Source organism: Somniosus microcephalus, unplaced genomic scaffold, assembly GCF_052327205.1.
Source record: "Somniosus microcephalus isolate GS21.2 unplaced genomic scaffold, FLI_Smic_1.0 unresolved_chr1, whole genome shotgun sequence".
NCBI lineage: Eukaryota > Metazoa > Chordata > Chondrichthyes > Squaliformes > Somniosidae > Somniosus > Somniosus microcephalus.
Genome location: NW_028225179.1, coordinates 144005817 through 144019551, shown reverse-complemented (window position 1 = coordinate 144019551; position 13735 = coordinate 144005817).

The following is a 13735-nucleotide window of genomic DNA, read 5'->3' as shown; positions in this document are numbered from 1 at the left end:
GGTTGGGGGGGGTGCGAGGGCGGGGGCTGGGTTCAGGAAGCAACGTCTACTGCAAAAACGAACAATGCAAGAAGGAAAAAAGACCGAGCTGGAAATTAATAGTAGCCCTTTGTAAACCTTTCCCAAACAGCTGCAGCAGTCAATTATCAGAGACTAGCCGCTAATGAGATCATAAAGTGTCAAGCTTCGCATTGCCTAGCAACGGGTTATCAATGAGTGCTCGCGCACATTGACACGGACCCAAGCTTTCAGTCTTTGGAACTGATGAGAAGGCTCAGCCCCAAAAGATCATTGATTGGATAGCTTTCGAGTGCAAATGAGACTAATTATCCACAGCATGAATGACACAGGGCTAGAAAGAACAGCGCATCAAAATGATCGGCAGTACGTCGACAAGCTCTCAATGAACACACTGGCATCAATATTCAACCAATGAGATAGCCAAACAGCTCAGCGAGGAATTCAATTCATTAGTGTGTAGCACCATTGACAAAATGTGTGCTATCACTCTCATTGCAACACTAGTTGGTGGGGTGGTGATCACAGCTGAGACCAATTCTGTCTTTTTCCAACATCAACAAGAACTTGAATTTATATAGCACCATTAACGTAGTAAAACGTCCCAAGGTGCCTCACAGGAGCGATTATCAAACAGGTGGCATAGTGGTTAGCACTGTTGCCTCACAGCGCCAGGGACCCGGGTTCGAATCTGGCCTCGGGTGACTGTCTGTGTGGAGTTTGCACATTCTCCCCGTGTTTGCGTGGGTTTCCTCTGGGTGCTCCGGTTTCCTCCCACAGTCCAAAGATGTGTGGGTTAGGTTGATTGGCTATGATTAATTGACCCTTAGTGTTAGGGGGATTAAATACGTGGGGTTACAGGGATCGGGTGGGATATGTGTCGGTGCAGGCTCGATGGGCCGAAATGGCCTCTATCTGCACTGTGGGGTTTCTGTGATCTGTGATCTGTGATGATAATGTGTGTTATAAATCTCATCATTCATCAAGAAACTACTTGTGAAATAACGCTGGACGGCCAGCTGGTGGCGCCGTCCAAAGAGTATAAATACTCGGGCATCGGCCCCAGCTTGCCCAGGGACATTTTGTAAGACAAGGAACTAGTGAAGTACAACTAGACCTCCATGTTCTGAAACAAGTTGATTAAAGCCTTGCTTTATGCTCAAACCAAGTGTGTAGTGAGTTTTATTACGTCAATTTAATGAATTTGTTTCAGAACATGGAGGTCTAGTTGTACTTCACTAGTTCCTTGTCTTACAAAATGTCCCTGACAAGCTGGGGCCGACGCCCGAGTATTTATACTCCTTGGACGGCGCCACCAGCTGGCCGTCCAGCGTTATTTCACGAGTAGTTTCTTGATGAATGATGAGATTTATAACAATGTGACACCGAGCCACATAAGGAGCTATTAGGACAGGTGACCAAAACCTCGTTGAAAGCCGTAGGTTTTAAGGAGCGTCTTAAGGGAGGAGAGAGAGGTGGAGAGGATTAGGGAGGGTATTGGCAAACATCTCTCAACGAATGGGGCAAGGAAATAGATAGTTCAGCTTTAACAGTAGTGAGATTTCACAACCTCAGTACAACTCCTAAAGGAGCTGGACTGAGGGCGTAACCTCAAACTCTACACTCACTAGTAAAAGGCTTGCATTTATATAGCACCATTCACAAATATAGGACTTCCCAAAGTGCTTTACAGCCAATGAAGTACTTTTGAAATGTAGTCACTGTTGTAATGTGGGAAACATGGCAGCCAATTTGTGCACAGCAAGCTCCCACAAACAGCAATCTGATAACGACCAGATCATCTGTTTTTTTAGTGATGTTGGTTGAAGGATAAACATTGGCCCAGGACATCAGGAGAACTCCCCCTGCTCTTCTTTGAAATAATGCCATGGGATCTTTCACGTCCACCTGAGAGAGCAGACGGGGCCTCGGTTTAACGTCTCATCTGAATGACGGCACCTCTGACAGCGCAGCAGCCTCAGCACTGCACTGGGAGTGTCAGCCTGAAGAAGGCCCACGTTCTTGAATTTGGGATTGGCAAGACTTGCGGCCTTGATGGCATTGCCCCCATCCGGGGAACAAGGACGTGGGCAATGCTGCTCTAGCCCCTGCCAGAGAGGGCCTTCTGACACTAGGGGCAGACTGGCTCCCAGGAAAGGGCGGGATTTTCACGGGAAAAGAGAGGCACCGATAATATAGCACCATGGAGCCATTCCCAGTGAGGGCGCTCCCGATTTCCCATACAGCCAGTCTGCCATCACTTTGCACCCCTGGGATGGTACTGCAGCATGCGTCAGTGCCTTTAGGTGGGGACAGGGGCGGGTGGGTTGGTGGGGGCTGGAGAGACAGCAGGTGAAAGAAAAATAGCTATTTAGATTTGTTGAACGAAAATAGCAGTTTATGTTTACAATGAGTCACCAAATCATGGAATCTAAATACTGAAGTCAGTTCATTTAAAATAAATTCACCTCCTCTTCCGAAGGCGTTGTGACATGCTTCGTTACAGATCCATGGCTGTCATTCCCAATTTTTCCTTAGTCAAATGGCCCCTTTTCTTGTGTGAGTCTAGGCTGTGAGAGGCGGCAGCTTATTCGTCACAGATCCCATGGCACTATTCCGAAGGAGAGCAGAGGGAGTTCTCCCCGGTGCCCTGGCTAACATTTATCCCTCAACCAACACCACGAAAAATTACATAATATGCTCGTTAGCTCGTTGGCAGTTGTGGGGCCTTTGCTGTGTGCGATTTTGGCTGCCGTGTACCAACTCTGGGCTCTTGCGCATCCCCCACTTCCTTCACCAACATTGGCGGCCATACCTTCAGCCGTCTAGTCTCTGAGCTCTGGAACTCCCTCCCAAACCTCTTTGCCGCGCTATCCTCTTTTAAGACATTGCTTATAACCTACCTCTTTGACCAAGCTTTTGGTCATCTGTCATAATGGCTGCTTCTTTGGCTCGGTGTCAATTTTTTTGTCTGAAGCACCGTGGGACATTTTACGACGTTAAAGGTGGCTATATAAATGCAAGTTGTTGTTGTTGTTGGTTTCCCCTACACTGCAACAGTGACCACACTTCAAAAGTATTTCATTGGCTGTAAAGCACTTTGGGACGTCCTGAGGTCATGAAAGGCGCTATATAAATGCAAGTTCTTTCTCTCCGTGAACTAGTTGGGCTTTTTCATTTCTCCTGGCACCAGGCCACATCTTAGCAGATTTATTGAATTCAATTTCTCAACTCACTATGGTGGGATTTGAACTCACAGTAGTTCAGTACCATAGCCATTACATATCACATAATAATTGAAGGGAGGGTAAAAAACATTACCAAGTCCATGTAAAGATCACCATAGGGCTGGAGATAGGGCTGGAGATTCCATGACTGAATTAAAGAAAGACTTGCATTTCTATAGCGCATTTCATGACCTCTGCTTTACTGCCAATGACACATTTTTTGAAGTGTAGTCACTGTTGTAATGTAGGAAACAAGGCAGCCAATTTGCACACAGCAAGCTCCCACAAACAGCAATGTGATAATGACCAGATAATGGCCCAGAAATTCGGGTCAGAGGCTTCCCGCGGGTGCAAGCCCCCGACCTGCACTTACCTTGCGCGCCGGCCGTTGAGCTGTGAGCCCACGTGGGATTCCGATCCTGGGCCTCCTCCAACTGCTGGCGCGCAGTGCTTGCGTATCCCAGGGGCGCAGTTAGTTCGAAGTGTCCCCTGGGATCACGTGGGCCATGGAGAGCCAATGGTAGCAGGGAATGCTTCATTCATAAGTTTGACAGGAAGAGCTGTCAAACCTATAAATACTATAAGCCCCAAAACTTCACTAAAACTTCAAATAATTTTTTTTTTAAATCACATTTTTAAAGTAACTATAAATTACATGCAGTAACTATTTTAAACAATAATTTAAATTTTTGAAAAAATTAATTACATTTTCTAACAGGGTTAAAAATAAACTTATCTTTCTTTAAAGTATTTAAAAATAATAAACCTGTGGAAAAAATGTTTTAATTTTAATTAATTCACCACTTACCTTGTTAAAAGCAGGCCTTGCGCCTGCTTTTTAAAAGTGTAACTGCTGGAGACTTACCCTCCCGGAGAAACCTGCAAAAAACACCGTAAGTTCAATGCGCACGCGCTGCCTCTCCGGCGCACTCGTTCGACCACTGAACCCCTTCTTTCAGGGGAACGGAAGTGCCGGTTTCCCGCGCATGCGCAGTGCATGCACGAAACCGGCACTTTCGTTGGGCCTACGCGTGAGTACCCCGTGCGTACTCACCCGTTGGGACCCGAATTTCTGGGCTAATCTGTTTTCGGGATGTTGGCTGAGGAATAAATACTGGCCCAGGACACCGGGGATAACTCCCCTGCTCTTCATCGAAAAGTGCCATGGGATCTTTCACGTCCACCCGAGAGGGCAGATGGGGCCTCAGTTTAATGTCTCATCCGACAGTGCAGTGCTCCCTCAGTACTAACATAGAAACATAGAAGCATAGAAGATAGGAGCAGGAGTAGGCCATTCAGCCCTTCGAGCCTGCTCCGCCATTCAACGAGATCATGGCTGATCATCCAAACCCTAGCACTCGGTCCCTACACCGACAGCCATCCCACCCAAGCCCTATCCCCGTAACCCCACGTATTTAATCCCCCCTAACACTAAGGGCCAATTTTTATCATGGCCAATCAACCTAACCCGCACATCTTTGGACTGTGGGAGGAAACCGGAGCACCCGGAGAAAACCCACGCAGACACGGGGAGAATGTGCAAACTCCACACAGACAGTCGCCCGAGGCCGGATTTGAACCCGGGTCCCTGGCGCTGTGAGGCAACGGTGCTAACCACTATGCCACCGTACTGCAGTGGGAGTGTCAGCTCCAGATTATGTGCTCAAGCCCCTGGACTTGTTTCTAAACCGAAGCACACATCTGCTAATCCGTTCACTCAAATCAGAATATTCCTGAATCGGAAGCTGATGCCAGTGACCGATCCCGTCATTCCCAATTTTGCACAACCAGCATCCAAAACGCAACGGCAAATTCCCTCTCCCCTCGCCCCAGTGTGAAATTCCTGCTGATAGACTCCCAGTGTAACACTCAACAAACCCGCGGGCAACATTTCCTAGCATAGGAACATAGGAACAGGAGGAGGCCATTCAGCCCCTTGAGTCTGTTCCGCCAGTCAATAAGATCATGGTTGATCTGTATCCTAACTCCATTTACCCGCCTTGGCCCTATAACCCTTAATACCCTTGGCGAGCAACAATCTATCGATCTCAGATTTAAAATGATTAATTGAGCTTGGCATCTACTGCTGATTGTGGGAGAGAGCTCCACACTTCTACCACCCTTTGTGTGAAGAAATGCTTCCTAACTTCTCTCCTGAATGGCCTGGTTCTGATTTGAAGGTCATGTCCCCTTGTCCTTGACTCCCCCCCCCCGCCCCAAACCAGCGGAAAAAGTTTTTCTCCATCTACCCCATCAATTCCTTTCAAAGTCCTAAAAACCTCAATCAAGTCGCCTCTTAATCTTTTATATTCCAGGGAATACAAGCCTAGTTTATGCAATCTCTCCTCATAAGTTAACCCTTGGAGCTCTCACAGCAAGTGGGCAGTGTGCGCCAGGGCACAGGTCCCAGCTGCCACAGATAGAGGTCAGTCATCGCAACCCACACCCCGATCCTCCTCCTGCCTGCGACCTCTTCCCTCACACATTGGTCCTCCTCGCATTCCCATTTCTTCTTGCACTGATCTACAGGTAGAGCAGGGAATGCTCCCACCGCATCCCTCAAACTCCTCTTTCCTCTAAACAGCTTAAATTGGAATGCTTTTATTTTTTTTTTTTTTAAACTGACAAACTAAAATAAAATAAGGATTTTTCCTTCCAAATTCGAATCCCTTCGCACCGTACGGAATCTTACTTGCAGACCGAGATGATATATTCTGCAGGCTCCTTCAAACTGTGAATTCCTTTAATAAACTAAATATCATTCGTACATTTCACTTGGCCCGTTTAAACAAGTATATCGATCTCAGCTAACCCGACGTGCTTTTTTTTTCTGTTGCAGTTATTTCAGGCTTGTTTCTGGTTATAATTGATTGCAGACGAGATGTCGACAGCTATATAACAATAATAATAATGTCCGTTCCTGTTGCCTTACCTGAATCTGAAAGCCCTGAGAATATAAACAAGAGACAAACACAGAGGCTGCATGAGGAGAGATTCTGTCTCACAGAATCCATGGTCAGTTTGAAATGAACGAGGCAGACTGCGACAGGGGGTGGGGGGAAGGAGGGAGGAGAGACTATTCCATTCATGAAGGATGATGTTGCCCTGCCAGGCATAAATAAATACATTGTGGAGCTGTGAATGACACACCTGGAGTTGAGAGCCATGGGGAAGGCATGGGCTGCAGAGGCTTGGCAGGATCAATGAGCAGGGCTGGAATTCACCGTGCACTTTGATCTACACCTTCTCAACCCAGGAATGAGCGTTGCCAACCCCTCCAGGATTGCCCTGGAGTCTCCAGGGATTGAAGATTGATCTCCAGCACAGTGCCCACCCAGGAGAAAAAGCATTAAAAAAAATGTGTTTTTTCTTTCCATTGTCTTTGAACACTTTCACTTATTGGTTAGAGCTTGTAAGGGTAACCCGGGAGAGCTTCTTCTCCCCGAGACGGACCCTCTAATATAAAGGGTCGATGCCCGCCTTATTCCCAATCAATCACTTGGAGTCCGAAGGTTTGTTCAGTAAAGCAACTTTATTTACAAGCCGACAGGGGAGACACTCATGCTGGGATGAATGCTCTCCGATCGCTAAGATCCCCTGCCTTATATACAATTTCTTTGTTCTAAGTCGTGGCTTACATCATGCAGTTGATTTTGGGTGCAAATTCTTGCGACCTGTGTGCACATTTTGACCGTTACATAGTCCTGTGACCCCATATGTTATCTTTACCACATTCCTCAATTGGTAGCTAAAAGTTTGGGCACATTATTCAGGTAGCAGCTGACAGTTTGACCATTTGGTCACATTCCATCATACTTCCCTATGGGACATGTACAGTGGATATATGCTCGGTTCCTAAATTCCCTTATTTTAGTCCTTTTAACTCTTTCAGAGCTATTGGAAAATGCAGGGAAAAAAGGTTGCTTGAGCGGGTAGGGCGGTTGGAGGCAGGAGGTCATGCGATGAAGCCTCCAGGAATACGGCCAACCAGAGTTGGCAACTCCTAAAGTGAAATAGGAGTCGAGTTACTTCCCAGGGTGGCTTAATGAGTGAATACAGTGCCCAGCACGGTGCCAGGGCTGCCTATGTTAGGTCAGAGTATCAAAGGATGCGGAGCAAAGGTGGGGAAAATGGAGTTGAGGTGCAGATCAGCTATGATCTGATTGAATGGTGGAGCAGCTCCGAGGGGCTGAATGGCCTCCTCTTGTCCTATGTTGCCAACTGGGGTTGGACATATTCCTGGAGGTTTTGTCATATGCCTGTCCACTTCCAGCCATCCCACCCAGTAAAACAGCCCTTTTTAGGCCCACTTGCAGTACTTTTTATAACGAATAAACAAAAGTGTTCATAGAAAATGGGAAAAAGCACACATTTCTTTTGGAATGCCCCTATGATAGAATTGAAAAGTAGAAAAGTTATGCTAAACCTGTATCGAAGCTTGGTTAGACCACAATTGGAGTACTGTGTACAATTCTGGTCGCCATATTATAAAAAGGATATAGAGGCACTAGAGAGGGTGCAGAGAAGATTTACAAGGATGATACCAGAAATGCGAGGGTATACCTATCAGGAAAGGATGAACAGGCTGGGTCTCTTTTTCTCTTGAAAAGAGAAGGCTGAGGGGTGACCTAATAGAGGTCTTTAAAATTATGAAAGGTTTTGACAGAGTGGATACAGAAAGAATGTTTCCACTTGTGGGGAAGAGCAAAACTAGAGGCCATCAATATAAGATAGTCACCAAGAAATCCAATAGAGAATTCAGAAGAAACTTCTTTACCCAGAGAGTGGTGAGAATGTGGAACTCGCTACCACAGGGAGTGGTTGAAGCGAATAGTATAGATGCATTTAAGGGGAGGCTGGACAAGCATATGAGGGAGAAGGGAATAGAGGGTTATGCTGATAGATTTAGATGAGAAAAGACGGGAGGAGGCTCGAGTGGAGCAAAAACACCGGCATGGACTGGTTGGGCCAAATGGCCTGTTTCGGTGCCGTATATCCTATGCAATTCTATGTGATTTTTCTCCAAGGTTGCTTGCAGCAGTGTCCAGGAGGTCAATCTTTAATGCCCTGAAACTCCAGGACAATCCTTGGCAAGTCTGTGTGGTACTGAGGCATTGCCAGGAGAGCCCCAGGTCCTGATCCGAGCAGGGTAGCAGTGGGTACGTCACCAACGGACTCAGTACACCTGGTCTAGGGAGGTGGAAAATAAAGGACAGGAAGAATTTGCATTTAAAGAGCGCCTTTCACAACCTCAGGATGTCCCACAACGCTTTACAAGCAATAAAGTACTTTTGAAGTGTCGCCACTGTTGTAATGTAGGAACAGCCAATTTACGCACAGCAAGGCCCCGCAAACAACTATGAGATAATGACCAGATATTCTGATTTTTTTTAATGATGTTGTTTGAGGGATAGATATTGGTGCCGTCTTTCGGGTGAGACGTTAAGCCGAGGCCCTGTCTGTCCTTTCAGGTGGACGCCAAAGATTCCATGGCACTATTTTGAGGGGAGTTCTCCCCGGTGTCCTGGGCCCATATTTAATCTTCAACCAACATCACAAAAACAAATGATCGGGTCACTACCACATTACAGTCTGTGGGAGCTTGCTGTTCCCAAATTGGCTGCCGTGTTTCCCGCATTACAACAGTGACTACACTTCAAAGTGCACTTCATAGACTGTAAAGCGCTTTGGGACGTCCTGAGGTCGTGAAAGGAGCTGTAGAAATGCAAGTCTTTCTTTTTTCTTCTTTACCCACTAGGCCATTGGGGATCTATATTGAACAGGCCAAGCCCCCTTGTGTCTCCGCTAAACATTGACAACAGGCTTTGGCCAGAGCCGAGCGCAGCCCCGACTGACTCTGAGTGCGACAGTTTTGAAATCCGGCATTAAGTGACATAGTGGCACGGTGGCATCGTGGTTAGCACTGTTGCCTCACAGCGCCAGAGACCCGGGTTCGAATCCGACCTCGGGCGACTGTCTGTGTGGAGTTTGCACATTCTCCCCGTGTTTGCGTGGGTTTTCTCCGGGTGCTCCGGTTTCCTCCCACAGTCCAAAGATGTGCGGGTTAGGTTGATTGGCTATGATAAATTGACCCTTAGTGTTAGGGGGATTAAATACGTGGGGTTACAGGGATAGGGTGGGATATGTGTTGGTGTAGGGGTTACGGGGATCGGGTGGGATATGTGTCGGTGCAGGCTCGATGGGCCGAAATGGCCTCTATCTGCACTGTGGGGTTTCTGTGATTCTGTGATTCAAAGTAAGCTGCAGTCGATGGATCCACTCATGGGTATACAGCTGGAGGACGGCGCAGTCAAATGTTGCTCGTCCTGCCACTCCGCTGCTTGGCTTTATGATAGGCAGCATCACAAATATGCAATTGGCTATTACCTCCTTGGCCGTGCCATTGCTAGGCAACAGAGTTTCCCAGCAGTCATGAGGGTGAGGTAAGTGCTGCTTATTAATAGCATTTTCCCCACACATAACCCTTTAAATGCCGGGCTATCAGTCAGGCCTGCGTTGGGTGAGGGTCTGGGATCTCACACACTGCCGGAGAGGAGGGGAGGGTCTCCTGCCTCGCCTGGAATTCACGTCGGAATCTCATGCCTCTCTCCCAGCCACCACTGCCAGGATTTTATACCCACCCATAATCATCCAGATTAAATTGTCTTGTACCCCTGGCAACTATATGTTGTGCTGGGCCCCAGCATAAGCGGATGGATAGGTTGGGAGGAGATGGGAGAGGTTTTGCCCTTTTCTTGGTGAAGTTGTTGGCCTCACTTCATCTCCACCAAATGGTCAAAGCCAAGGCTTAAATGTAACCAGCATTTTGCTCATCCATGAAACAGGTTCTGTTTATAACATGAGTCCTTTGTGTTTTTCTCCAGTTTTCTCCCCCTCCTCTAAAGAAGGAAAGATCTTTTTTTAATTCATTCTTGGGCTGTGGGCATCGCTGGCAAGGCCAACATTTATTGCCCATCCCTAATTGCCCTCGAGAAGGTGGTGGGGAGCCGCCTTCTTGAATAAGTGGCTTCCTCGGCAATTTCAGAGGGAGGCTAATAGTCAACCACATTGCTGTGGGTCTGGAGTCAAATATAGGCCAGACCGGGTAAGGACAGCAGATTTCCTTCCCTAAAGGACCTTAGTGAACCAGATGGGTTTTTACGATAATCTGGTAGTTTCATGGTCACCATTACTGATACTAGCTTTTTAATTCCAGATTTATTTAATTAATTATTTGAATTTAAATTCCCCAGCTTCCATGGTGGGATTTGAACTCATGTTGCTCAGATCATTAGTCCAGGCCTACTGGAATACTAATCCAGTAGCATAACCACTATGCTACCGTACCTTACCTACTTGCATTTATATAGCTCCTTTTGCAACCTCAGGAGGTCCCAAAGCGCTCGACAGCCAATGAAAAGCCTTTGAAGTGTAGTCACTGCTGTAATGTAGGAAACACAGCAGTCAATCGGCGCACAGCAAGGTCCCACAAACAGCAATGTGAGAATGAGCAGATAATGGTCCGGAATCTGCGGTCCTGATGACGGCGAACTGGCAGCATTCTCCGTCATTTCGCCTTTGAAACTGACCGCAACTTCAGGATTTAGCGTATGCGCAGCCTAGCGTGGAAATCCTGAAGTTGCGGTCTGGCATTCACTGCTCCGACACTGGCTGTGTAGTGACCCCACCCCCCCACCCCCAGATCTGGCAATCAGTGTAATCTGTCAAATTATGGAAACTGACAAAAACATTGGCTCTTCCGCGGTTAAATATCACATTAAAAATTAGGCCCTTTTGGATTAGGTGTAACTGGGGTTTTAACAGCGTATTGACTGCTAAACAAAGACTATGGCTTTGAAAAACTAATTTTAATTTTGTGGGGTGTCAAATTTATCCATTTTAATAAAAAATACATTTTTAAGAAATTAAAAAATAATTTTACTTTTTTAAAAAAGTTTATTCATCTTTACTTCAGCTTTGCCTTTTCCCCATGTGAGAGCCAATCTTTGTTTTGCTCTCTCTAACATTTTTAAACAGTTTAAATCAAAGGCGCTTATTCACTTCCTGGTTTGCTGTCTGTGAGAACTCTGCATTTTGATTGGCTGCTTAGACAGCTTGGAATCCCCATTAACTTCCACTGATTTCAACTATGTGTCGGAAAACCTGAGCCTTCTCGCCAAAGAGATCGCGAGACCTTTGTGCGAAGATAACGTCGGGAACAGCGCCAAACGCCTTTGCTTCGCCGCTGACCGCAAAGTACGGGGCAATGTGTTTTTCAGTGATATTGGTTGAGGGAAAAATAATGGACGGGACACCAGGGAGAACGCGCTTTGGGACATCCTAAGGTCATGAAAGGCACTCTATAAATGCAAGTCAGTTCTTACTTCTTCAATGTGTAGTCACTGTTATAAGGTATGGAAATTCAGCAGCCAATTTGCACACAGCAAGATCCCACTAACTGCAATGAGATAAATGAGCAGAGCTCCGGTTTCCTCCCACAGTCCAAAGATGTGCGGGTTAGGTTGATTGGCCATGGTAAAAATTGGCCCTTAGTGTTAGGGGGGATTAAATACGTGGGGTTACGGGGTTAGGGCTTGGGTGGGATGGCTGTCGGTGTAGGGACCGGGTGCTAGGGTTTGGATGATCAGCCATGATCTCGTTGAATGGCAGAGCAGGCTCGAAGGGCCGAATGGCCTACTCCTGCTCCTATCTTCTATGTTTCTATGTTTCTATAATCTGTTTTTGTCCTGATGTTGGTTGAGGGATAAATCTTGGCAGGACACCCGAGAGAACTCCCCTGTCCTTCTTCGCATAGTGCCCATGGGAATTTTTACATCTAGCTGAGAGGGCAGACAGGGCCTCGGTTTAACATCTTATCCGAAAGACGGCACCTCCGACAGTGCAGCACTCCCTCATTACTAGATTATGGGCTCAAGTCTCTGGAGTGGGACTTGAACCCACGATCTTCTTGAGTCAGAGGCTGCCAGTGAGCTAAGGGTGAGCATGCAGATCAAACACTGCACCTGCCGTACCAATGAGCATCTTGTTCGTGGTAGGTTTTAAGCAGCGTCTTAAAGGAGGAGAGAGAGGCGGAGAGGTTTAGGGAGGGAATTCCTTGGCTAAGGGCCTAGAAGTGGCTGCAGATGTCTCTCGGAGTCTTGCTTTTGAAGTAGAAGGACCTATTGAGCTGTGTAATTGCCTTATTGCCTTTTGACACTGAGGGCACTTGTTGGTGAACAGTTGCAGAGTGCAACAGTGCCACCTGCTGTCGGAGCTGGGGAAGTGATGCTTCTGAGCTGTGCTATTGAGCTTGCTGGACTGTGGTGTCTTGAGAGAGACCGTTCAGCCTACCTTCAGCAGAAACCGAGCAGGGCTGTTTTAATAGGAGGCAGAGCAGGCTCACAAGACAGGCCAGGCTCCTGGCTGAGTAACGGCAATGTACCTAGAGACTGTTTGTGGGGCTCAAATAAATTGGATAAATATTTATCATCCAGGAAGGTTGGTTTCTGTTGGTCTGGTTTGATTTGCTTTAAACCTTGAACCAATTCCCCTTGACATTCAACGGCATTACCATCGCCGAATCCCCCATCATCAACATCCTGGGGGTCACCATTGACCAGAAACTTAACTGGATCAGCCACATAAATATTATGGCAACAAGAGCAGGTCGGAGGCTGGGTATTCTGCGGCGAGTGTCTCACCTCCTGACTCCCCAAAGCCTTTCCACCATCTACAAGGCACAAGTAAGGAGTGTGATGGAATACTCTCCACTTGCCTGGATGAGTGCAGCTCCAACAACACTCAAGAAGCTCGACACCATCCAGGACAAAGCAGCCCGCTTGATTGGCACCTCATCCACCACCTTAAACATTCACTCCCTCCACCACCAGCGTACCATGGCTGCAGTGTGTACCAGCTACAAGATGCACTGCAGCAACTCGCCAAGGCTTCTTCGGCAGCACCTCCCAAACCCGTGACCTCTTCCACCTAGAAGGACAAGGGCAGCAGGCGCATGGGAACACCACCACCTCCAAGTCACACACCATCCTGACTTGGAAGTATATCACCGATCCTTCATCGTCGCTGGGTCAAAATCCTGGAACTCCCTCCCTAACAGCACTGTGGGAGCACCTTCACCACACGGACTGCAGCGGTTGAAGAAGGCGGCTCACCACCACCTTCTCAAGGGCAATTTGGGATGGGCAATAAATGCTGGCCTTGCCGGCGACGCCCACATCCCATAAACGAATTTTTAAAAAGCAGACAGCGTATGGTAATGTGCCAATGGTGTGCTTGCATGGATATTGTCTTTTTGACCAGGGCAACTACAGCACCTTTAACATAATAAAATGTCTCAAGACGCTTCACAGGTGCGTTTTCAGACAAAATTTGACACAAAGCCACATAAAGTGATATTAGGGACAGGTGACCAAAAGCTTTGTCAAAGATGTAGCTTTTAAAGGAGCGTCTTAAAAGGATGAGCGTTGGAG